Consider the following 26146-nt stretch of genomic DNA (forward strand, 5'->3'; position numbering starts at 1 on the left):
GTCTCGTGCTTTACAGCTGAGCTGTAGTCAATGGGAAGGATTCTTTGCAGGTGTATTTTATGAGCCACAGTTTCATCTTTTTATTAAAATTGGGCAAATGATCTCTCTAATCTGACTAGGCACAAGACGAGACAGACATCTACAGCAAAATATTCATTTAGATTAGAAACATGAGGAGAAAATGCAAAGTTCAGCTCAGCTGGAGGGAGGGAGATATCCAGAAGGTTTTGGAAACTGTTTTCAATACATACACAACACAGTATCTATTGTTACTTCTTTGTGGACCTACAGAATAAAGAAGAGCCTGACTCTGAGACCCACTTCACTTTCTACAAAGCAAAAGCTTTTCTAGGGATGTGGACTGAGCTGGTGAATCTGTTAACCTTGCAATTGGGCATATGTGGGTTTATTAGGTTAATCCCAGCATGGCTTTGTTGCTACCCCTATGTAGCAGCTGCGTGCTTTATTTTATGATAGCTAGTTTTTCTATAGCTATCAGTTTAAAAGAATGTATAGTTACCTTTTTCTACTCCTTTTACATAAACTAGAGTACTCAAGCTGAATTCCTTAAAGTAACTAATACTTGGCTCTTATCTTTCATAACTGTAATTGTGACGGTGAAAAGATCTAGGATATGATCATTGGTGGAGCAGTGTAGGTAGCTCCAGTTGTATCTAGGCCACCCTTTACTAGCAGGGGAAGGCCCCCTGTGTAGGATGTCTGCTTACTGCTGAAAGGACAAGTGCTTTTTGTTACAGAGATGAAGGAAGAGCTCACTAATACATGTATATGTTTGTGGAACACTTTTCAAAGTGGTGGTGGTTCAAAGCATTTTAATAGTAAGAGTAAGATGAAAATTCATTAATTCCTTACTAGCAGATGCTGGTTGCCTCCAATTCCCTGTCTGTGAAAAACAATATCATTCCAGGTTCTTAAGGATATTAATAATAAATAACACATTCTTCACCGTGGCTTTAAGGAAGTCATTTAACTTCTCTGTGTCTCGGAAAACAGTTAATATTTGCCTACCTCACAGGGATGCTGAGCCGACATCATTGTCGTAGAGAGCTTTGAAAGTAAAGTGCTTTATCTCTGTGTGCTTTCCAAAAAGCATGTTAGTACTAGAAAACATTTTAGGTATGAACTAATCTTACAGGTGACAACCAACGTAAGTAGACCAAAATAATCTCCACATAGACATTGAGTGGTAAGAGAGGTTCCTTTATTGGTTTGTTTTGTGATGAGGATGCTGGGTCTCTTTCCCTACCCCTCTCTTCCCTTTCCCATGCTACTTTCCCTGAGTATAAACTTTTTAAACTTCTTTCAGGTCTCACTTGATGAGCTGTGTTGCAGTGTGAGTCTACACTGGTAGATGAACGGATCTGTAGCCCATCTGTAAATGTGTCCTAAAGCACCTCCTGGCCTTTCTTCTTATCCAATAAAGTGTCTGAATGTTATTCTGTTAATTACGCTGTGTTTGATTATTTTATATCCCTCCAATTGTATTTTTGCACATGTATTAGAGCATGTTCCTGGAAGGAGGAGGGTCTTTGTCTGCCGTGTTTATAGTAGAAGTGCATGAAAGATCATACTTTTTGTTGTTGTTGTGTAAGAGTCCTTTTATGAATCACACAGTCCTGTCCTTCTATATCACTGGGTAAAAAGTTCAGTAGCAGTGATCATCTCGTACTAATGGCAGACTTCGGAGTAGTTTCAGTATTTTCATCCCTGAGCAGAATTTGCTTTGATGCAGTTTTCTGTGCCGTGTACTGTTCAGCATTTGTAAGGAGGTTTCAGCTGAACTTTCAATCTTTTTAATAAAGATGGATTTTTTTCATCTTCACCTGTGTGATCAGCCATTCTTCCAGTGCCATGGTCTCTACTCCTGACTTGTAATGATTTTATTTGCTCCATAGGACTGTGACGGTATAACGCCTCCCTTGTGTGGGTCATAAATGACTCTAAAGCATGCTTTGAAATTTTCCTGTCTTGGCCGCTGGTGCAGTCTTCTATACAAATGCATGTACAATTAGCTTAAGGAGACTAAGAAGTCTTACTTGTCTTATGTGCTTTTCTGGTTCCCCTTGTTTGTTTTTTTTTCATATGTGGTTAAAGTGGTTTGAAGAGTCTAGAGAGACCTCCTGGCTGTGCCACCTCTATTGTCTCTGATGCACATAGCTGAAAACAGATACAAAGAAGACTTGATGTGTGAGGGATTTGTGAAACATGATGATTTCAGTTTTTGCTTCTAGTTTAAAATCCATCTGAGTAGGAGAGATTGAAAGAAGTTCCTGCAGTAAAGTTTAGTGACTATAAATCATTGTGGAGCTAATGCTTTTACCTGCAACACTATCTTACTATCATTGTCTCCTTTGAAGTGATTTCCTGTTTGGGTTTGCAGGGCATTCTATGATTCTACAGACAGCTAGGCCTGGGAAATATTTTTCAGCCTTTCTGAGGTACAGAGTAGGCCCCAAGGTCATAGCACTTGAAGATAATTTTAGAGGATAAAAATGCAGAATAGCATGACATCTAGATGCACATGGGCTGTACGCAAGGATCCTCCTGAAGAAATTTCATAAGGCTCTTTTCCTGAATCTGCAGAAACCAGCCTGCTGAGTATTTAGGAAGATAGCATGTCGGGTGTTTTGTTACTGCTGTAATTGTCCTGCACTTGCCCTTAAAATGCACTCTAATGCTTTGTCCTGGTAGCAGGCAGAGTCTGTTAGTAGTTAGCTTAAACTCATTTTAAAAAAAACTGGACCTCTAATAGAAAATGCTTAGAGATTTTAAACTCATGCAACATTGAACATCTTTTTGTCCAGTGCCTGTCTAGGTGGAGGCTGTAATTCTGATTATCCACAGATGGCAGCATTGCTCTTCCATCACTGCTGCAGCACCCTGTGGTACCTGTGCCCTAGGCTGAGAGATCCTCTGCCAGGCAGACAAGGGCCTCTGCAGAGCGCTAGGATTGTCCTGGTACCTTTGACCTTGTTCCACAGTCTAAAAAAACCTGATTCCCTGTGAGAGAATTGGTGGACCAGATTCTGGTATTGCTGCTCCTCTGCTCTTCTACAAGGTTGATTCAGAATCCTAGGTCTACTTTTTACTGAGTGGCAAAACGTTTTATGCAGCTGACTGTATTGTTATTGGAGGAGGAAGGAGGGGTGTACCTCCTGCATTTTTGGTTTTAGGAGTTGCGCAGGCTTACATCACTGCACTGGTCAGCACATCCTTCTTATTTGGGACGATGTTTTTTTATCCATGACAGGAGTTTTTTGGGGTCTTTTTCCCCTCTACAGCCAGTGGATCAAAAATCTTCAGGACAATGGAGAAAGGAGACTTTCCAAATATGTACTTAAAACTACTTCCTTTTTTTTGTCTCTACATGAATTCATGTTAGCTGTGTTTGCAAGATTTTTTAGTATTTGTCTGGTTGTACCTCATTGGATCTCCTCTGGTGTAAGGAAACTTGGAAGGTGAATGGCTGCACATGGATTTCCAATGTCTGGACAGGTGCTTCTGGCCCAAGCAGGTAATGGCAGGAACAAACATTTGAAGAAAGTCAGTCAGTTCTATCTTACATTTTTATAGCCTTTGCTAATGGCTTAATAAGTTTATTCTGGTGAGGTGCTGAGGGCTGAGCTTTCAAAGGAGTGTGGGCAAGCTGTGCATCATGGGTAGTACACTCGTGGGGAAAAAAATGCAGTGTCTGCACACTCTATAAGATGTACTTCTGTTCAGTCGATTGCTTTTAACACATCTCGAATCGTTGTTGGAAAACCTTAGTACTTGTATAGTATTTTTAGGAGCTTGGACCATTTCTCCCCATTTCTTGGGTGAGTAGACTGAGTCACTGCTGCTCAATCAAGGTCATGCTCCTTGGAGGGGAGAGTACATAAGAGTTCTGTTTTCTGGTCTGGTACCTTAATAACTAGGCCTTTCACCTCACATATTGGTTTGTCTTTTAGGTCACTGGTAGATTTTTTTTTTTTATTTAAATCACCTTTGGTTGCTTTATACTTGGAGTTTTGCACCTGCTGAATTACAATTTAAGGAATGAAATGGTGGTCTGGCTTTTTAAAGCTATTTTTCATTTTAAGGTGGAGCTAAATATCTAGCCAAGTTAAAATCTATAGCTCCCAGAACTGCTAAAACATTTGTAAGTTTTAATAAAACTCAGCACGGCTGGCTTATTGCAGCTGTATGTCTAAAGCAAAGAGGCCCAGCACTGGATAAAACAATGCCCATGCTTTACTGTCTGAAGTAAGGTTTTTGCTCTTCTGTGTAACTCAGAGTAAAACCCAAAATGAACATGTTTGTCAAGTTTTTTTACACCTTCTTCTGATGATAACTCTTAATACTGTCAGTGCTTATCCTTTCTATACAGTTGCCTTTATAGTTAGATCACAGGGAAGCCTTTGTTCTAATCCACATGTTTCAGTGGCCACATGGATTCATCTCAATGATAAATACTTGAACGACATAGTTCAGCATTCCTTTGGGGTCAGCTGAGAGAGTGTGACTTGCTTCAACATTCAGGTCTCGCGGATCTGCAGGCACAGTGGGTTACCAACCCAGTGTATCGATTCCTGTGGAAGGAAACCTATGCTTGGGCATCTGTCCCAGACTTCATGCGTGCACTGTCTTGAGAGAGAAGTTCATACACTGGAGTTCACAACCTTTGCACATGAAGACCCAAATGTGTTTTTTTGAAAACAGAACAAATCCAAACAAAACTATAACCCCTGACTGTCCTCTGCTGACTTCTCATCAGGCTGCCAAGGCCAGAGTGGTTTGAAGAATTAAAAATCTATGGCACCATTGTGCTGTTTTCTCATGAAAACAACGAGGAGAATATGCTCATTAATCAGATGGCTCTGTCAATAATGAATCAAGATGAACGTGCTGGCTGAGAGATGTGTTACATAGGCAGTTTGTCAGGGAGCAAGGAAAGCAGTGAGAACCTTGCTAAAACACAGGATCTGGCATGCTGCTCTAAGGGCTTGAAAGTGATGAGAGCTTAGCAACAGGAGAAGAGGTTAGGATCTGCTTCCTACAGTCTAACTCTTGGTTGGCACCTTTCAGATGTCTTGTCTTAGGCTAGGCTAGACTAGTACTGGGCAGCTCTTCTGGTCTGGCAGTGATTTTTAGGTGCTAACTGACATGGGAGATCCTGGCATCTGCTCTTTGTTCTAGTGCTAGATCAGTGGCCAGTTTGTTAACTGGGAAATGCTGAACAGCCCAGCCATTTTAATAAAGGCTAGAGTCTTCTTTCCTCCTTTTAGGGTAGAGTGGAAAGTTCTTTTAGGCAGTGGTTCAATTTCTGTGGGAAACAGTGCCTTGTCACTGATTTAGCACAAAGAATAAAGATGATGCATGTTTTTAGGTGTCCCAGTAAGCCAAAAAACAAGGCCTGCTCCCTGAATCAGCTGACTTACTAGTGATAAGGGAATAAACTGAATGCCTGTTCCATGTAAGGGGCAAATTCAGGCAATTTACATCTCACACAGTGTTTGCAAATAAGGCTGTGAAACATCAGCACACAGTGGGAAATGAGCAGTTTCTCAGACTTTGACCTAATGGAAAGAGGGTCTAATAAACCATCTTCCCAGTCTTGTTAGCCATTGTCCCAAGGGTTGATGAAATGACTTCAGATAGATTATAAATTATTTTCTGTGTGGCATAAGGCCACTGTATGCCACAGTTGAGTCATATTTTAACCTGTGGGGGATAGCTCTACTACTGTATAAACCTTAGCTCTGGTCAATATAAATAAAGGAAAGGTTGGGAATAACATGCTAGAGATTCATGTGGGGTTTTTTTGTGTGTGTTCTAGAGCTCAGTAAAGCCTTAAGAGTATACTTGGTGCTGTGCCATACCATTCTTCATCTGGTCTTTTTTCTTAAATTAGTTCTCAAGTAGAAGTTAATTAGCCACCCAGAAACTCAAAGCTTCCTCCCCAGTGATGTGCTGTAGGCTTTCTATAAAGTTCTTTTCTGCATCAATCCCCTGCAGTATCCCTGCTTCTCCAAATCTTTGCAGCTGAAGTTTCCAGGAAAAGGTGGAACAACATTTGCCCATGGATGGGGAGACAAGGATTAAGGGGAAAGATCAAGAAGGGAGTTGGAGAGGACAGTTATGTATTAACTTTAGAAGCTGAAATCCTGTCTTTGTGCTGAAAGATTTTTGGTTTTTTTTCCACACTCCCTCACAAGGCAGGAATCACATGCTGTTTGTGAGCAATAGTGGGTCAGCATGGCATACAGAGCTTCCCTGCCTCTGTCCTCCTTTCAGCAGTGATAGCCTGAATTCTAAAATCCATATCCCAAATTACCTAGTTTTCAGGGTCATTGGATCCTGGGATTTTAATTTGTTCAAATGCAAGAGAAAGGATGAGCTGGGGAAGCTGAACCTAAACTATTCCAGGTTTTGTAGTGGTTCTGTCAGTATCCCTGCATAAGATGTGGACACACAGAAATTCAGGTGTTCTAGAGGAAAAAAAAGATTCTTTCTTATATGTAGGGGATTTTAGCATTTTTATATAGTGCTGCTTGATCCAGAGATATTCAGCATTTTCACAAAGATGATGGTGTGACTCTTACGGCTGAACAGCCTGGGATTTGGAGAGGGGAGGTGACTTGCCACAGTGTGTGAACTTGGCATGTGCCTTCTGAGATTACAAATCCTATGTATTTGTCTACTGGCCTACTCCTTGTTTTCTGTAGAACTATGTCCTGGGAAAGCATTAAGCAGGAAACTGGTCTGTTCCCAGTGTATGTGTGTGTATAGGAGTCTGCAATCTTGAACAATGTTCATGGCCAGAAGCAGCCAAGTCCTAAATTCTTCTGTCTCTTTCTGCAGCCTCTGATGAGTAGATACACCTATCGGCAGAAGAGAACTGGGCTGAAGGCAGCAGCACCAAGGTGTTTCTGCTCTCTATGAGTCAGGAAGTGTTGAATGCATGTACCTTTATGAAAGTGATGCACATTCCCATTGAGAGTTAACTCATCTCCAGATGGTGAAGAAACGCATCTAAGTAATTTAGGGGCCCTGAATGTCTCCTGAGGATTGAGACATAAAAGGAAGAATATCAATCTCTCTAGCAAGCTAACTCACAGGAGGAAAAAAAAAAAAGATTGTTTTCTAGAGATCTGTGTGCTTTTTTGTGTGGGAGGGAATGTGTGTTGCATTCTGACTTGTGTAAAAAGCATCTTATGGAGAAATGTTTTCAGCATTTACTTAAGCAAGGCTTTGTACTTTCTAGGGAAAACTGAATTTGATGTAGATTCTTTCTCTTACACTCAAAACCTGACCCTTCTAGCCACCACTCTCCGGCTAACAGTTTTGGGGGGAAACTGAAATTCTGTGAGGCCCTATATATGTATGGGGAAGGGACAGAGAATAGTTTTGAGTCCCAGGGAAGTAGTGCAGTAGGAATGTCTATCTTGCAATGGGAATAGTGGAAATAGACTATTCAATTTTCATCTGCCAAACAAGAGCTTTAACAGTAAAATATATTATCAAGCTATGGTTGTGCATATAAAAATGTTGCATTTGGAACTTGTGTAGCTTTGAACAGTTTGGCTGAAATAGTAGCATAAAGCACCTTAGGGGTGGGGCTGATGTTGATGGAAGGGGCCACCATCAAATGGTGCCAATCCAGGTGTGAATGTCAGAATCTGGCTCCTGTGACAGGAGGGCTGTTCACAATACTAGCACAGGCATTTGTAAAATGTCAATGGCCAAACACAGTCTGTGCCCCATTTTTTTGTCCTTGATGTGAAACAGCAGTTCAAAGAGAGTATGGTGTTCCAGCAGGCACTGCTTCCCCTTTACTGGGGTGACAGCCCACTTGGACAGGAAAGGACATTGAATGCTGGGAGCTTTGAACTCTGCACGTGATACCTGTCTGTAAAACATGCAGACAGCTGCATTATTCCGTGTCCTTGTGGTAATAAATCAGTCTGGGATCCCTGAACTGATCAGGGACCAGCTAGAGGAGGAGGCATTTACAATAACAAAGCTGATGTGGGTGAGCACAGAAGTAAAGGCATAAAGATGCAGGCAGTGCCTGGTGGAGCTCTAATGGTCTTATACTCCTGTCTGCAGTTTTATAGGTGGCAGCTGAATCAGAGATGGAAATGAAATAGTTTCATTTTCAAGTCCTTACACTTCAGTTTGCTATAAATTGTTCCAATCACTGCCAAATGATTGACAGTAAAGAGAGCTCCCTGGCTTTTTGCCTAGCCCATGAATATAATTTCAATCAGTGCTCACTGTAGACATCCTGGATGGACAGAATAGCATGTGTATATGGTTGCAAGGCAGGAGTGAAGTGAGCTGGAAGAGCCGTATATGGAGAACCAAGACTGGAAATAGAATAGGGCTGAGAGGATCTGGCAGAGCTTTGTATAGTCCTAGACCTGGAAGAGCTGTCTAGGACTTGCTGGGATGTGTCAGAAGTCCTGATCATGGGGGAGCTGCCTAGCAGCAATCTGCTGTGATCTGCCCCTGTCCCTGATGATCTGTTAGCTCACTGTATCACCTAATGTTAGTCCCTGTGCTTTGTCCTGGAGCAGGGCTCTGCAGCTGATGCTGCAGCTTATCTTACTGCCTCACCAATTGGGATTCTGTGCTTGCTAGAGTTCAAGGTTGGGCTATAAAAATCTCTTCCAGTGTGAAATCTGCCATAAAACTAGTTACATGCAAATGGATGTATTTACCAGGCTGCAGGGGGAAATGAGCTCAGCCATTGTTAAAGGAGAAAGTCTTGGTTTCTGACAGATTTTTTTGTTTGTTTTATTTTCGGTGTAACCTTAAAAAGTCTCCATATTTTTCTCATGCAGGCTGTCAGCATGCTTATTAGAAATTCTTCGTACCTAATGTGGTACACACCTTTGTGGTCTGCAGTGAATTGGAAAAAAACCCAGCAAAATGTCATCCATGAGACAGCACTGGTGCGTGAGAGGATTCAGACACGATCTTTGGCTGCTCAAAGGGTGTAGTTAACAACTTACAAAATCATCTGTGTACAGTAAGCCTTACCCATATTAACAAACCAGTGGGTTTGATTTATCTCCAGGAACCACGAGGGCTCAATTTTCTTTTGGCAATGATCCCTGTGCTGCTGCAACCACTTCAGGTACCTGGAAGATGACATAATTTTGTCGGATTGTCCATGATCTTTATTCCTTTTTTGACACCAGTCTTTGCTGGTGTCTCATTCAGAAATGAGCAGTTCCTTGAGGATGCTTTCTTTTCCAGAGACACATTCCTTCTCCTTATTCGTTGGTAGAGTCCTTGCATGAAACATTCAGTGGTTGTTGATAGCACTAATACTACCAGGAAGACACCAGATATAATCTGGACTGTGAACTTCATTAGCTTCTGTGAAGTGATCCTTACACACCATTGCTGATTTGGGGTCCTAATTTTTTTTTATTTAGGACTAGATTTAAGCCCATCAATGTTTTCTGTTTCCTGCTGAGATGGGGATAGTGTGTTTGACTTGTTCTCTGTGTTTTGTTCTGCATTTGTGAAGATGTTTTACAAGACCTAGCTTGGTTCCACTGTATTTACAAGCTCCTCTGTGCTGCAGCCAAACACTTCACAGTCCTTGAGGGATTATTTTGTGATTTAATACGGGTTCTCTATAAACAATAGAACACCTCCCCATCCCCCATGCTTTTTTGCTAATGCTATTGCCTTTCAGTGCCATAACCTTGAAAAAAGCTGACAACACAGCAGCAATACTACCTAGACAACTTATCTTCTGAGCACTTCAGCGTGGGCTGCTAGATCTGGGCTGGAGAAGTATTTATCCAGCTCTGTTTAGACAGGAGCAGTCTCTTGCATACAAGCTAGCAAGTCAGCACCCTTTACAGAATGGACTTTATCATCCTTTGTGTTTGTGGATGTTGTGAGCTGTTGTTTTACAGCAGCTGGGAGAAAGGCGTATCCCACTCTCTGTTCCAGTGAGAAACACAAGACAGAAGCTGATCTATCAGAGCCTGACTTCCCTGTATCTACAACATCTTTGTTTTTTCCCTGCTGCGATGATTTGCAAATTGTTACCTGTCTCTTGCAGGCAATGCCGAAGCCTGCACTGGATCATGTGATAAAAGACTATTGGGCACCTTCTGTCCCAGCAGAGTAAACTGAGATCATAACCTTTCAGGGATTAGGAATCCAATTGTCTGGAGAAACAGACACCAGATTGAAATATCCCTCCTAACCTCTTATTGCTTAGTATTCCAAACCTGTACCATATCCCTGCAATGGAAGTTTCTAAAGTCATCTAATAAAAAGATTAGAATTACCCTTAAATAGCTTCCATAAAGATTATTATTATCTAGTGATAATTCCATCTCTGAGCCTGTCTTGAGTGCTTTTTGGATCCAGATGAGCCAAAGAGAGCTGATGGCTTTAAAAGACTACACTTATTTACAGGCCCTCCTGGGTGAGGCAGAGAGCTTGTGGGACTAATTGTGCGTTTCAAATGCCTAGGAGGAGGCTTTCCTCTTTCCTCCCCCCTATTTCATGTGTGATTGATTTATGGAACTCACCACTGCATGACAGGACTGAGAACTATCTACAAGAACAAAACTGAAGATGGGGTTGCAGATGCAGATAAAAGGTAACTGTGTCATTATATTGATATTAGCAAGCATCTGATTAAGCACTTGCCTCACAAGGTTTAAAATGATTATTTGGTCAAGAAGAGGTTTGCTTTCACAGTTTAGCACAACAAAAGCATTCGGCACTCATCATTACCAACCTGTAATAGCCAGAGTGAACATCTTTTTCTGCAATGGATGAGAGACGATTTTGCTCTATGAATCCCCTTTTGACTGCATGTGAAGAACAGATGCCCTCAGTAAAGGGGAATTCAGAACTGTTGCTTGTCTACAGCAATCTACTTGCTTCTGTTTACAGAAAAAGTGCATGGCACTCTGGGTTTCCTGTATCTTGGGGGAGCTACAGATAGGTGAATGGGTAGATTTACACAGTATATAATCCGGTGGAGCAGTATGACATGGAACAAGCAAGAGAATACTTGAGAGATTGAGGGTGCAGGTAAGGGAATGAGAGTATAAGATGTGATCCAAAGGAGTCCCCATTTTATACAGAGGCCCAGTGAGGACTGTGTGGACTGAAAGCATATCTGTGTCATAACAGAGGGCTTGCATTTGCCAGACAGCAATTTAAGTACCTTATCTGTAGATTTCTGCAGAAAATTCTGTATGAGCCAGACATCCACTCCTGGTCAAAGAGATGATAATGAAGGAGATCAGGAAAGCTGAAGAGTGCAAAATTCCAGTGTGCCATGGGAATGTTTCCTTCTACTTGTTTGGTCTGACAGTGGGACAGACGTGATGGGAAACACAGGAACAGAACTGTGAGACACCAAGATTATTCCCTTCAGCACCACTGCTTGCGATTCCTCTCCATTTGCAGCCTTACAGAACCTGTTCTAGAGCTGAAAAGAGTTTTATGCTGTATTTACTGCTTTTCGTTTTGGTCTTACACATTTTTTTCCCAGGTTTTCACTTTCTTCTCTTAACCTGTTGAGTCAGATACTGCATGTCTTTCCCCTTGCTGAGGGACTGAAGGGCAGCACTCCCACTGCTGTCAGTGGAGAAAAGCAGCAAAGTCAGAACCATTTCAGGGGGAGTAATGGGGAGAATTGGGTTGAACTGTGGAGGTCCCTTGCAAACACTATACAGCTTCTATTAATTGCAAATGGAGCACCTCCAGGAAACAAACACATTATGAATTTTTTTCTTTTAGAGAGTGACACAGAGGTGTGCATTTATTTTGTTTGCTGGATGGAAAATATTAGTGCAACAGGTGGTAATGGGCTGTTCCTTAACCTGCCCACAGCTTATTCTCTGTGAGACAGTGGTACATAGTGGGAAGTTTCCCATCAGAGGAGTTAAGAACATACATAGTTTGTTCTTGTCTGGATTTCGAGCACAGAGGTCACTATGGCCATTGTTTTTTATTATTTTAATGTATGTTGAAGTCTACAAATAAATGCTGGAACCCAGGTGGAACAGATGAGATGTGACTAAGTTCTTGGATGATTGATAATGAGTAGGGACTGGAAAATCAATTGTGTTAATTCCTGGCTTGTCACTGGGACGGAGAATTAATGAGAAAATCCGTCTAACTTAATGGTATTTACACATTATACAGACTGTGATAAAATTGTCTTCAGGCGCTGCTTGGCATCACAATTATGGGATTATTGTAGATCCAGAGTCAGGAACAGAAATCCACAAGCACAAAAACTCCCTTCGCAAACAGCAAACAAGTGATGACACGGACCAGCTAGGAGGGCTGAAGAGAAAACAGACAGGCATCGTTTTTTGCTTCGTGTACTGCATGCTTAGGAACTTATTGGAGGGATTGTGACATTGGTGTGTGATGATTCATATTGTGTGTGGTGCCGCGCTTGTGATAAACACCATGCCCCGTGGGAATCCTTCTGTCGTGGTTTAACCCTGGCCAGCAACTAAGCACCACGCAGCCGCTCACTCACCTCCCTCACAGTGGGATGGGGGAGAGAATCAGAAGGATAAAAGTGAGAAAAACTCGTAGGCTGAGATAAAGACAGTTTAATAGGTAAAGCAAAAGTCGCGCATGCAGGCAGAACAAAACAAGGAATTCATTCATCACATCCCATCAGCAGGCAGGTGTTCAGCCATCTCCAGGAAAGCAGGGCTCCGTCACATGTAATGGTTATTTGGGAAGACAAATGCCATAACTCGAAACACCCCCCCTTTCCTTCTTCCCCCAGCTTTATATGCTGATCATGATGTCATATGGTCTGGAATATCCCTTGGGTCAGTTGGGGTCAGCTGTCCCAGCTGTGTCCCCTCCCGACTTCTTGTGCACCCCCAGCCTACTCGCTGCTGGGGTGATGCAAGGAACAGAAAAGGCCTTGGCTCTGTGTAAGCACTGCTCAGCAGTAATGAATACATCTTGACTTTATCAACACTTTTCAGCACAAATCTAAAACATAGCCCCCTACTAGCTACTATGAAGAAAATTAACTCTATCCCAGCCAAAACCAGTACACCTTCCCTCCAGGGGTCTTAAAGCACTTTGTAGACAGCAGGGAGGCTGCTCATCTCCCAGTGCAGTGGATTCTAAGTAGCTGTTTAAAACATTTGAAAGACTTGAGTCCCCATCTTCCTCTGAGTTAGGGAGTGGTCTGCAGTTACGCTTGCTGAGCACGAAGTTTGTGCCAGACCAGCAGTAGTATTATGGCACTGAGGGTGAACCAGTGGTGCTAGCTTCACTACACTGACCTGCCGAAAAAGTCAGGTAGGAAAGCAGCAGATGGCCGTCAGACTGCTGCAGAAATTTGTGAAGCTGTCAGCAACTGCTCTGCAGAACAGAGCGCTCAGGTACCTGCTTGAATGAGTGGGGAATGCAGGTCTTGATCATGACTGACAGAAAAGCGAATCCATCTCCCCAGCTGCCTCCTGTCCACCAGGAGTTAATCCAGCTGAGACAGCATTGGTATAATTGATGGTGTATTACTGAATAAGTCATCCATAAACCTTGTGTACTCATAACACCTGCAGCCCTCTTGCTTTTCTTGTCAGCCTCCCTCTCCTTGCTGTTGTGCTTTATATGCCTTCCCATCCTCCAATCTACATTTAAGTATGCTGAGTGCTTAAAATCCCAGCAGCTCCCAGGGCTGTCGAAAGGGGAATAAAGGGAGATGCTATATAGTGACACTAAATTTGTTTTGTGTTTTCTGTCTAAAGATTTGTTGCAGGTTCTTTTCTTTCCATCTCAGTGTGTCAAGGTTTTAGTTGTGTTGGAAAGTTTTGGAAGAGAATGATTAAAAGTTCCCCCTTCTGACAGGCAGACAACTAGAGGGATGAGAGTCAGAGGAATAGACCAGACCTCAAATGCCCCCAGGGCTGAACTCTGCTGGTTCTTAAGCTGCCTGGATAGCCTCTGTGTAGCTGCCTCTGTAGCCTAGAGGTCCCAGTTTGCAAATCTAAATAATTTTAGGAGAATTCCTACAGAGCAAGTCCTGGTTATGTCCTCTAGGTTGTGTTATCCTTGTGTTTCTACAAGGGTCCTTAAACTTTCAGTGCCTTTCTTTGTATTAGCCAGATCCTATTGCTAGCAAGAGATGTAAGGAGCATCTTTCTGCTACAGTCTGCTTAGCAAGAAAGGAACCCAGAAAAGAAACCACAGTTTCCAGACTGCTCCAGCAAAGATTCCCAGGTTGTCTTCTCTATTTGCAGGCTTTGAAATTACAGCTGGGTTGGATGCACTATGAGACTTGTCTGATAGTGGTTGTTTCAGAGACCACATGCCAGAGGTATCCAATATGCTGATGGGCAATGAGCAGAGACAGGCTTTCCAAAGCTTTACTGTGCATAATCTGCTATGAAAGAAGAAAATAACATCCTGAATAAAACAATGTGGGACATACCTTTCTGAGGTATAATGGAGTGATCTTTGTCAAGATTCAGATTTAATGGAATTTTTTCACAGGTGCTCAGTAAAATCCTAGACTTAGGCAGAGACAACCTATGCTATGACTATGTTTAAATGCTGGAAAGGAAATACCACTGTGCCATGAAGAAAAGCAGCTGAGAGCTCCCAACTTTGACCTCTGTTTCATGTGTAGGTGTATTTCTTTCTCTGTATGTTGCCTAAGTGGGAGGAATCGATAACACTCTAAAAACAGTATTTCTAGGGTGTGACTGTGTTATGTCTGGCAAGAGAGGTAAAATTCCGTTCTTCCGGCTCTTAAGACATCCAAGAGAATCTCTCTTAAGTGCCAGTATAAATGCACTTGTAATACATGGGTTGACTAGTTCTGATTCCCTCCACTGGAGAATAACGGCTTGCCTGCAGCCTCTCAGCTTTACTGCACATCTCCACTCAGCCAGTGGAGAAATTTGGGAGCAGTGTGCTGAAGCAGCCTGCTCAGGGCCACACAGTGGATTGGTGGTGTCGAAGATGTAAGAACCAGGAAGTGAAACTATTTGCTAGTCCTTTACTTTTTTTGTTTGTTGTTCATTTCATGGAGGAGGTAAGATGGGCTTAGAGGTAAGGAGAGCAATAAAGGATTATCCTTTGCCAAAATGCACTGAGAAATCTCTAAGCCCGAAGGAGTTTGCCACTACACTGTTCCTGTTCCTTTGAACTCCTCACAAAGGAAGCAGCTGTTCAGAGTTGCTTTGGACATGTGTCCAGGGTGATTTGGACTTAAGGAAGGCATGTTGTTTCCCCTTCTGAATGTAATTGAATTCAACCCTGACAAAGCCAAATGAGGTGGCCACTGTGGCTGCCAACTGTAATTAAGAACAGAATGCTCTCTGAGTAAAAAGGAAGTGAAATCCCAAGCGTTCTTAATTCTCATGATTTCTGACAAGTTTGTGGAAAGCTGGCTCCTTAATCCCCAGGCTATGTTCTGCTTGGAGTCCCTCTGCTTTCATGAACTCCTGCTATGCCTGTGTCACACGAACATCAGACAGGAAGATCAATGAACAGATTGTGCAGTGCCTACATGCTCTGATATACAGATGTGCCATCTCACAGTGCATAAATACACATTTGGATGGCCCCAAACTGGATCACTTGGGTGCAGAGAAGACAGGAATTGTGAGGCTGTGGTGTCAATCCATAATGATGCATGGTCTGCTTGGCTGATGCTCTGAATGTTGCTACCACCAGTAAAAGCTACACTGATACATTGTGAGAGAGGATTCTCAGCACTGAGAGCCTCAAACAGTAAAATTTGGTGCAAGTCTATGCCCACTGGAGTGATCTGTCCTGGGAAGAGGGGCAAAGTGTTTCTGAGGGAGAAGAACGCTTGCTTCGTACTGAGTTTTATATTTGAGATGCAATTTATAGAAGCAGCTAGTGGTTAAGGCATTAGTCTGCAGCTTGCAGGCTCACGTTAAATTCTTTGCTTCAGGTTTTGTGTCTGATAGTGGATCGGATGCTTCCCTTTCCTGGTCTCAGTGCTTCATCTGTAAAATAGGGATAATCGTTCTCATCTTGCCAGAGCATTGTTATGACACATCTGTTAAGACTCTGAGGTACATAGATACTGTTGTGATAAAAGCTTTGTCAGTAATTAAGATGGAAATTTAGATGTTTTTCTAGGTGATCTCCCCAGGCCTGGTTCTGGGGAAGGGCTTGCTGACAAGAGGCTGAATCAGGACTTCCTTTCTTTTGTTCTGCTCTTGTCTACAGAGGAATTTTACCTCCTTCTGTTTTGGGCTTAATCACTAGAAACTCTGCAGTGCATGATAAGACTGTGAAGAAAAAAAGATTAAAAAGCAAAAGGATTAAAATCTAAAGGGCTCATCCACTGTGCACTCTGGAGAATCTGCTCAAGCTGAAGCCTCTTGGAGAAGCTGCATATATCTCTATATTAGTTCTGACAAGAAGAATGTCTCTGTGTCTCTGTTATTAAGACTGAACAGCTGTGTTACTGGACCTTGGACAGCTCTTAGGCATCAGTTTCTTCAGACCATAGATTGGAGGGGACCTGGAAGATATGGCACGGAGAGCTGGAAGCTTAAACTGGAAAATCTAGGGCCTGGGTAACATAGTATATTTGATGGGGTTAACTTTGTTTTCTTTCCTGGGGAAACCATGACAAAAGTTTCTCTGACTTGTTTGGTTTCTTTTGAAAATATCTTAAACATTGTGGATTGATCATGAGCATGTCTTGTGGCTGAATGCAGGCAGCTATATCCTTCTTATGCCAGCTCACCTTTGGGAAGTGAGTAGGACTTTAGACCAAGCACTAGGTCTCAGCTCTGAGAGTCTGCAGAAGAGGGGAACCTGTGATCTGCCATGGATGCAGTTTGTGGCTTATCCACAGTCATTGAGTGATTTCCTTGAAATTAATGGTATGAATTGCTTAGGAATTGAGAATGAGTGGTGGCAGGGGCAAAGGAAAGCATGGAAATAGGTCCGTGAGGAGAACCGTGTCTTGGGGAATAGTCAACAAAATAAAAATCTCAGCATTTTTTTTCTGCACAAGACTTATACTTGGATGGGTCCTCAGAGGCCTTTGAAGACTTTTATTTGGCAGAGCTGAATGCTGGCAGTGTATCAGTATGTCATTTGCAGTGATAATAGTCCTGAATTTACTTTCAGGAAAAGCTAACTTTGCTTAATTCTTTAAGGGCTGGAGTACTTGTAGAGATTCATTATCTGGTTTCAGAGGCTCCTCTCATCTAACTCCACTCCTGTCTTAACAGGGGATTAATGTGTCGTCTGCCTGGCTTCTAAGTTATGATGGGAGAGTGCAAAATGATGGATTTGATGGAGTAGCAAAACTTGATGTTCATCTTAGGGAAGCAGATATTAAAATACTTGAACAAAAAAGAATCTCTGTATGCTTCAAAAGCCTGAAATGGCTGAGGGGCTGATGAGATGTAACAATAGGAAAAGGGGGAAGGTTTATTAGCAATATCCCAGGAACTCAGAGTAGCTGAATAACTCATAAATCTTTCATGAATTTTACAAAAATGAGGGATGAAATCCTAAACACTGTAGATAGATATATACAGAGATATAGATATATTTCTTTTGCCTGAGAATATCTTGGTAAATTACTATATTTTGAAATTAAGGAACTATCTGGTTTGGGTTTATATTATTTTTCTGCAGTCTGAGAATCTATTGAACACTTTGTCTTAGGGTATTGTGGTCTGCCTCGATAGAGGGAATGGGGAGGGAGAACATTTTAAATATTAAACAACAGATTTGACTGTGAAATTGTTACTCCAAAGCAGGAATGGGATAAAGCAGGTAAACAAGATTGCACTCCGATTTATTGTGGAATCTCTGCAATTTCAGCTTGCAGTAAATAATCTGATTTGTGGCCCTTATTCCCTGCTGATGGCCCAGTAAAATGTCTCCAGGAAACCAAATTTGCCAGTCTGCCAAAGAGGGAGAGACCTAGGGAGAGCAGCTGGAGGATGCATAATGTGCATTTCTCTTTGTATCTGCATTCTTATATTACAGTTGTCATTGTAAAGGGGTGTGAGCCAGATCTCACTGAAGTCTATGCTCAGAATGGAGTCCTTCTGATGGATTGGGACCTGGCCAACAGCCTTAGGCAGCCACTCTGTGCCCAGGAACACTGAGACATGGCACAGCCCATTTTATGTTGCATGACTTACACTCTGTGGCACTAACAGGGGATTAGACAGGAGGAAAAGCTCACTCTTCCCCAAAAATCCACCCAGAAGGTTCAAAAAGAGGGGAGAGGCAACAAGCATTACAGGATAACTCAATGGAAACTGCAGGCTGAGGGTTTAGTGGAGAAGGGCCATTGAGGAAAGGAGGCAATTTGGAGATTTGCAGGCTTACAAGAAAGTTCTGTCTTATTCCAAGTAGCTGTATTTCATCTCCTGCTGGGAATCTAATCCTCCTTGATCTTCAGAGCTTTGCCTGTGATTCCAAAAGTGTGTCAGCCTCAATGCCAGCTTGTTAGTAGTGTGTGGGGGCAAGAGGTCAAAAATCAGAATTAAATATGATACAGCAGCAAATGCTTTCAGAGCAGGCAATGAGAGAGAAATATGCTGGGGACTTCCTTGGCCTTGTGTCCAGAGATGCTGTGCCTGGAATTGGAAAGATCTGGGGATCCATATAAAGGATCCTCATTCCCTTCCCTAGCCTCCATACCATTTCTATGTCTGTTCCCTCCATAAATAGTACCTCAAGACCCATCCATCTTCACTGTCTCTAAAATACAGTGAAGTTTAGTAGTTGGTGTGGGTATTTGAAAGCCCAAGTAGTAAAATCCTGTGTACATTTCTTCTGCAGGTAATGTTTTCCTCTCTGCTTGGAGCCTCAGGTTCTCCAGTTGCTCTACAGAGTGCTATACGCAGACTGCACTGTGAGAGCTCTGGAGGCTAAGAAAGCACTTAGCATCCTTCTACTGTGAAACTTTTTGGGCACATCTGGTTAGAAGAATGAAGATACTTTGCAGTACACTTGATAGAACCTCTGGGAGGAGAAAACTCACAGCTGAAGAAACTTGTCTTTGATTGCGAAAACTGGCTTTCTCTGCTTCTGTGCAGGCACGCAGCTACATGCTGCATTGACCCTGCAGAGAAATGGGATGGCACCCGCAACAGTTTGAGAGCTCCCACCAAATCCTAGTTTCACTGGAATTGTCCTCTCACCCATGATGCTGTGCTTTGCACATCAGTGTTACATGCAGTTATGAAGGCAGCCAGATATGTGGGGAAAAAACTGCTTTATTCTTCCCTGACATCTTTTTATTGGCCTCTTTTGCTCAATTTTAACAAGTGGTGATGGAAAGCTTTACGCTGGCAGCATAGGAAGCCCAAGTGCTCTGCTGCTACAGAAGATGGTTAGAAATAACACTGTTTCCCTCAGGCTGCGCAGTCAGTATGGTTCAACCAAATACGCAAGCACCATTCTGCAACACCAGGAATCCAGCCCATTCAGTGTGTGACTACTGAAAAGGCACTGCTAAAAAATGCTTAGCTACTGACAGCTATAGTAGGAAACTGGGGTGGGAGATCTGTCTTATTGCAGAGAATTGCCAGGATCTGTCTGTGATGAATATAAAGGCAGTCCTCTGAAGCTACTGGGCTATGTTTCATTTTCCTCTAGCTTTCTACCTAGCTTCCCAGCTGATTTCACTGCCTATGCCACACAGCAACTCTTAGACGTTGATTGGCTGTAGTTACTGACGTCTTCAGAGAAATTCCAACAGGCAGAAAGGCTTTTTATTCCAGTGCTGTTCAATCCCAGACCCCTTGTGTCCAGCACAAAACACCTTGCATGCAGTGTCAAGATTGGCTGGAGATAAGGCTTCAATTACATCACTAGATGGAGCTCACAACATAAGAAATACTTGACTTACAAGAGCCAAATGCTGTCTTATTGACTAAACTGGCTGGTTTAGAAGCAGCTGATGTGGGAGGAGTGGCAAACTAACCTGGGGGAAGTTAATGGAAGGGGGGTGCTAGAGAATGGGGGATGAAGAAGCATGAAGTTAAAAGCTGTTGCTTTGGGGTGCAGATTTAAGCTGCAGTTCGGTGAGACACATTGTTCTTTGAGGATCTGCTGCATCCCATATTTGTGGATAGTTTGGGCACCTCTCCTAAGAGCATGTTGCGGAAATATGACTGGTAAGGACAATTACTGCAGGATGATGGCATCTTACCAAGCACAGGTGTATGTGGGCACGTTGTCTCTACAGGCACATACACATCACAGAATAAAAGGACAAATAGTCATCTGTTTGCATGAGTTTGCTTCAGCCTTTCTCACACTCCAGGCAAGTTGTCTCACTGACATCACTGGGAGGAGCATACTTTGGTATGACCGAGGCGTCCAGACTGATTCCCTTGTGTTCACTTTCTATAACATTCATACTATCCAATCATACTAGGCAGGAGGGAAGGAAATTTTAAGTTCCATTTCTGTCAGCATCAACATCAGAATCAATCAAGGAACTCATCGTTTGTCAAATTGTGGAGCAAAAATAATTCCAAATTACAATTGTAACTAAGCAACCTAGCCTAACTAGTGAGTGGTATGGAAAATGAAATTAGTGAAACATTTTGGTAACTGATTTCAAGTAACATATCTTTTAGGTAAAAAAAAATATAAAAAAATCCCTCTTTCCAGAGACATTTTGCAAAAGAAGGAGGCAAAACTTGAGAAAGTTATTTGTTGTGATTTACCTGGCTAGTAAGCTCTTTGGGGCAGGGATCATCAGGAGTCTTTTTTTCTGTGGTTATATTGCACCTAGCACATGGGATACGCTCTGCCACTTGTGACCTACGCATATAACTAAGTTCAAACAAATAAAAGTGGACTACAACTAGATTAAGGTACTTCATAAATAGGTTGTAAAGGTTCAAGACATTTCCAGTGCCTGAGTATTACATGTTAGGGGTTGATGTAAGGCACCTGCATCACAATAAATGTTTATCAAAATCTGCCACTCATTTATTAATGGATAGATCTTTAATGTTTGGTAACCATATTATTAATGCAGTTCCAATATAGACAGTGGTGAAACGTTGATGAGACCAGCACCAGGGCAATTGTGCCAAAACTCAGCATCCTGATGGACTACACATGCAACCCAGCCCGTCCGTGGGGTACATGACTGGAGTTGTCTTCACGCTTAAATGATATTGGCTTTTCTAGGTATAAATCAAGAAGGAAACCTTGTGGGCCAAAATCTTTTCTGCCATGCTTTAACTGGCTCAAGCAGAATCATACTAAGGATGAATTTGTTCTCTTTTGCTATCTCTCAGCATCCCTGGGGCTTTAAATCCAGCACAGGAGAGATGGTATCTCTTGCTGCCCTCATATCTCTTTGAAGTTGGAGTCCTTCTTAAGCCTTGGGCATTAACATACTCCTCCGAAGCCAGCCAGTGACAACGGCAGCATGTAGTGGCTGTAGTATCATTCTTTAGTTTCTTAATAGCACAGTATAATGACTAGCTCTGTTACCATATCACTGACACAGAGCATTACTAATTATGATGATTAATGGGTTTAATTTACTTAGAAAGAATAATGTGCAATAATTCCACTGTCAAAGCTGAAAATCTGGAGTTCCGGCTTCAGATCCTGTCAGCACTGTTGTTACAAACCCTTTTGTGTTGGAGAAAAGTCATTGAGAGATGTTATTTCCCATATGTTTTAGAATCCAAGCTGCCTTGGGAATTTTCCTATCCACTGATAAGGCTGCTTTGCCACCAAAAAGGCTCTTAAGAGAAATTCTGCCTTACTTTTTCTTTTCTGTGCTTAAAGTTTTCTTTAATGATGCTTTTATAAACAATAAGAAATATTTATTACCTGTTGTGTGGAAGTAAAGGAGTCTGCTGTTTTTTTGTAGTGGTAGATGAGAGATAGCTCTTGGTGGTAAAGAATATGAATGGTATTATTTCATTTGAGGCTGCTGGCTGGATAGGCTCTATAGTGCTGTGTTTTCTAGCTCCCAGGCTAACTGGTACTGCCTATTGCAGGTCTGCCTGTCTCCCAAGCTCGAAGGAACAATATTGGAAGGGATTGCTTACATCAGGGTAGTTTCATGCTATTCCTGTCGATGTACAATTTGAAAAAATCATTACAATTTTTTGTAGCGTCAAAGCCTCTAAAGATGATTGGCGCCCCAGTTGAGCTGATTCAAAGGTGGTATAGCCCCTGCATGCCCCATATCTCTCCAGGACAACCTGGCTGCTTTTCCAATTTCTTCCCACTACCCAGGTTTGTCTGAGTGTGACTTCTATGCACCAGACAGCTAAGTTTCTTAGATCAGCAAGATCACTTCTGTGCTCTGTAAGCAAGGCAGAAGAGGTCAAATACAATGCACCATTGTCTGTGATTCAGGAATCTTTATGGCTTTAATTGTTGATTTAATTATCTCTTCCTGTAGGCAAGAAACATTCCCCGGAGGTAAAATAATAAAAAAATCCACATTTCCTCTCCCAGCTGTCATTCTGAGATCTAGGGACTCTGTGCTTACAGCAGCTATAAATAAACTGTGCTTAAGCCCTAGTGACTATTATGATTCTAGTGAGTCACCCAATTGACACAGCTTTAATCTGTGTATCTCTGCCTCTTCTCATTACTTATCTAGTATCGCATTTTGTTGTGATCTATGCTCATGTCAGTACTTTGCATCAGGGTCTGTGTCTGGCAAAGAAATAGCTCACATGCCCATAGCACTGTCTGTTAAGCCTTAATGCTGCGGAAGCATTAACAAATTAATTGCTCTGTGATTGAGGGGAAACTGAGGCGGGGAAAGGTCAGCCAAGGCTTCCCAAGTGATTATTGACAGTCAGGAATAGCAGGATGTAGCTATGCCCCCTTAGCCATTGAATGCTGCTTTCTAACTTAAATCTTGTCTAATCTGTGGTGCACATGGCATAGGTGTTCGACCTTTCTTCCAAAATCTCCTGTTAAGCTGCTGGCTGGAGCAGTTGCCCTTTAATATTGATGCACATGAAGGTCACAGTTGCTTGCTCATGATCCTTGATAGGAAGATGATATTTTTCAGGTACACTAGAGGAAGGAAATCGGAGTTATTTACAATATTTAGCAAAGAGTTGTCAGAAATCTGTGATTTTTCCAGCCAAACCCAAGTCTCATTGGAGCCTGTACTTAGATTTTTCTGGCTTCAATGAGAGTTGTATGAAGCTATTATGCTGCCAGCCACTGGTGTGGCGAGGTGCTTAATGCATTTAAATAGGATATGTTTCTCCCTGTTTCCTGCCAGTGGTCCTGTCAGTGGACCCGTATCAGAGGTTTATGGAGGTGGAGGTTGCATATCAGTAATGAGCAAAAAGGTGTCTGATGTACTCTGCAAGGCACCTGGAGAGTCTGTGCTTTTGGAGAATAGCCTTGTAGAAAGAAAGGATATTGCTCCAGTTATGAATATCCTAAGAATTGTGACCCGGGCAGCCTGCCTTGTCCTTGCTGAGCCATTCAAAGCCAGCATGTTGTGCTGCTGGGGCACCCCAGGAAGAGTACTTCGGTGCAGAGCCTTTGCTGTGTGCCCTCTTCTATACCAGCCTGCACTGTGTGCTGCTGGGCTTACATACCCAATGAACTGTCAGCTTGCCAGAAAGCTTGTTTAATTCTTCAGCTGCCTCTTTGGCTGCTGGCTCTAACCATAAAAAAGGGAATCTGAAACCACCCACCGGCCACTGCCACAGGGAACTCTAGCAGTCTGTCTCTCACCTTATGCACTTTCCATCTTTTCCTCTATTTTCTATCCTTGCTTTTGAGTGGGCTCTTTGCTACTAGTGTGTGCAGTAGAGGAGACTGTGCAAGATCCTCACTGAACCTTGTGCTTAGCCCACAGTTTTAAACTGTTTATTCCATCACTGTCCCTTCTCTCCCTCATAAATCCAAGTCAGATAAATCTAAGAGCCTGCCACTGACTACTGTTGTCTGCTTTGTCTCCAAGAGTTTATCTGTCATAGAGCTCAGATGTGGCCTCCACTCCACTCTTGAGCTGGCAGAGCATTGGATTAGGCATTAGGGAGAGCAGGTTTCTGTGCACTTCAGGAAGTGACTGGTGAGACAGAGGGCAACTCCTGTGTCTCCGCTTCTCATTTGCAAAATAGGACAAGCCTTCTTTCCTCCCCATTTTTTCTCTATTTTTAGATAAAGTCTCTGAGGTGTTGATATAGAACAAACACACAGTGCAGAGGGGCCCTAAAGATTTCATTTGAGATATTTAAGAATGCTGTAATATCCAAGGGGATATTTTGGGGCAGAAAAGAGTTTGATGTTGAACTGTATGTGATTCCTTACTGGCACAGCTCTTATTCAAGTATCCGTTAAATCTGTCTCCCCTCAAATGAAGCAGCATCTTCAGTATCCATTCCCTCTTGCTCCACTGAAACAGTTAATAGGTAATGTTCTTGTTTGTAGTCCCGCCAGGAGTTTTTTAATTACCTGTATGGTTTTATTACATAATGGCAATGTTTGCTCCATTAAGCTATTGGCATCTTTGCAGGAAGCAAGCAAACCTGCTGACATCCATCAAGTTGAGTAATTACAGAGAGTTTGTTTACTTTTTTCAGTTTTCCTGATCAATACTGGCACTGGCTCTGCAGCTTGGGCTCTGAGCCTGGCTGCTCATGCAGCCGGTGCTTATCCTGCTGCCTTAGCAGTCAGCTAGTTGGGAGGTGATGAGGGCTTGATAGTTGTGAAAGAAAAGGAAAGGGACAGACAAATGCTATAGTATCATTCCTAAGAGCCTAGGCACAGGCAATGCCCAAATTTTGCCCTGATCTCTTCCTGTAGTATTTTACAGCTAGTGGAATCTAGACTTTTGTACCATAGGTGTTTTTTACAGGGAGTTGGGAAGTGCCTTTGGCTGGTTGTGTTTAGGCAGGCTGGGTATCTATTCTATGGAGCCTTCTGGGTTAAACATCTGTTCCATGTGCATCCCCTCTTGTAGGAGGCCAGGTCCACTGACCCAGCTCCTGCCTTTCAGGCCTACATTAAGAGAGCCCAAGTGTATTCCCCTTCATAGCCTCATTCTTATGTGCTCAATTGTCCAAATAAGGTGTGAAATGCTACCTAGCAGAAGGGAGCTAGCAGTAAGATAAAGTGCAAAGTGGGAACAGCCTAACCCAAGGCACAGATGCAATGTCACTCTCTCTATCTTTCAGTCGTTGCTGTGTATTGGTGGGGAATTGTGCCAGCCAGTCATATTTAGAAGTGAAATACTTCAGTGACAGACCAAACACACCCTTAGTAGTGGAAGAAATAGACATCATCATGGTAGAAGTAGCATCTTGTGCGTAAGCCCTCCTTTCATGGCTTGTTTATACAAATGCTCTGGAGTGGGTCACTGCTAGCTTGTGGAGACCAGGAAAGGAAGAAGACCCTATTCAGCAGAAGAGGGAAGAAGTTAAGGGACAGCAGGAGGTTCTGACTCCTCTTCTGGTGAGGGCAGAAGGGGAAAGAAAGGACAAGACATTGAACTAAGTGGTTTCCATCCTGAACAGAAACACCTTCTGTGTACAGAGACAGAACCTCTTCCATCTGTGTTAGAAATTAACTGGCAGGGCTTGGTAACGTGTAACGATTGTGTGGCCTGACCTGCATCAAGTGGAATGTGTTAGGCATTGTGGGGAGAGTGCAATGTCATCACTATTTGACCAGTGAGATGTCATATAGCCTCGTGCAGTGATTCTCCTGGAGAGAAATTAAGGTGCAGTGAGGTCTGAGGGGAGGTAAGGAGACTGAGCAAGGATGGCAGAGGAGCAGGATAATTCATATAAATGGCAGTGCTTTAACACTACTCTCCAAGACATGATGAGTCCGAATGCCCTAATACAAGGACATGTCTGTGGAGATAACTATGAATGGGGCAGCCATAGAAGAGTAGAGGAAAAGCCACATACTCTCCCACTCAGTCCCTGTCACCTTTCCTCCCCACAATGAGAGCCTATGGGAAGTGGAACAGGGCCTTATGTTTTGGCATTCTGTTGATCTGAAAACTGCTGTGTCTTGGAAAGTCAGAGCAAAGGTTCATAATTGAATCTAGCAGGCACAGGAACTCAGCTTGGGGGCTGATTGGTATTCAGCTCTGGTGCAAAGTGCTTAAGAAAAAACTTAT

The 26146-nt window shown here is 42.6% G+C and overlaps 1 protein-coding gene across 5 annotated transcripts in view; it reads left to right on the forward strand.

Annotated features, from left to right (window-relative positions):
• Positions 1-26146, forward strand: part of UBIAD1 (UbiA prenyltransferase domain containing 1) — a 103694-nt gene that overhangs the window by 3242 nt on the left and 74306 nt on the right. For 2 of the 5 annotated variants that reach the window (XR_012650348.1, XR_012650349.1), the window contains exon 4: positions 1328-1839. The exons of the other annotated variants lie outside the window; for them this stretch is intronic. The gene's annotated coding sequence lies outside the window, so the exon portion shown is untranslated. Of the gene's footprint in view, positions 1-1327; positions 1840-26146 lie in introns of those variants that run through there. 5 annotated transcript variants of the gene reach the window in all.

Source organism: Buteo buteo, chromosome 5 (assembly GCF_964188355.1).
Source record: "Buteo buteo chromosome 5, bButBut1.hap1.1, whole genome shotgun sequence".
NCBI classification, from domain to species: Eukaryota; Metazoa; Chordata; class Aves; order Accipitriformes; family Accipitridae; genus Buteo; species Buteo buteo.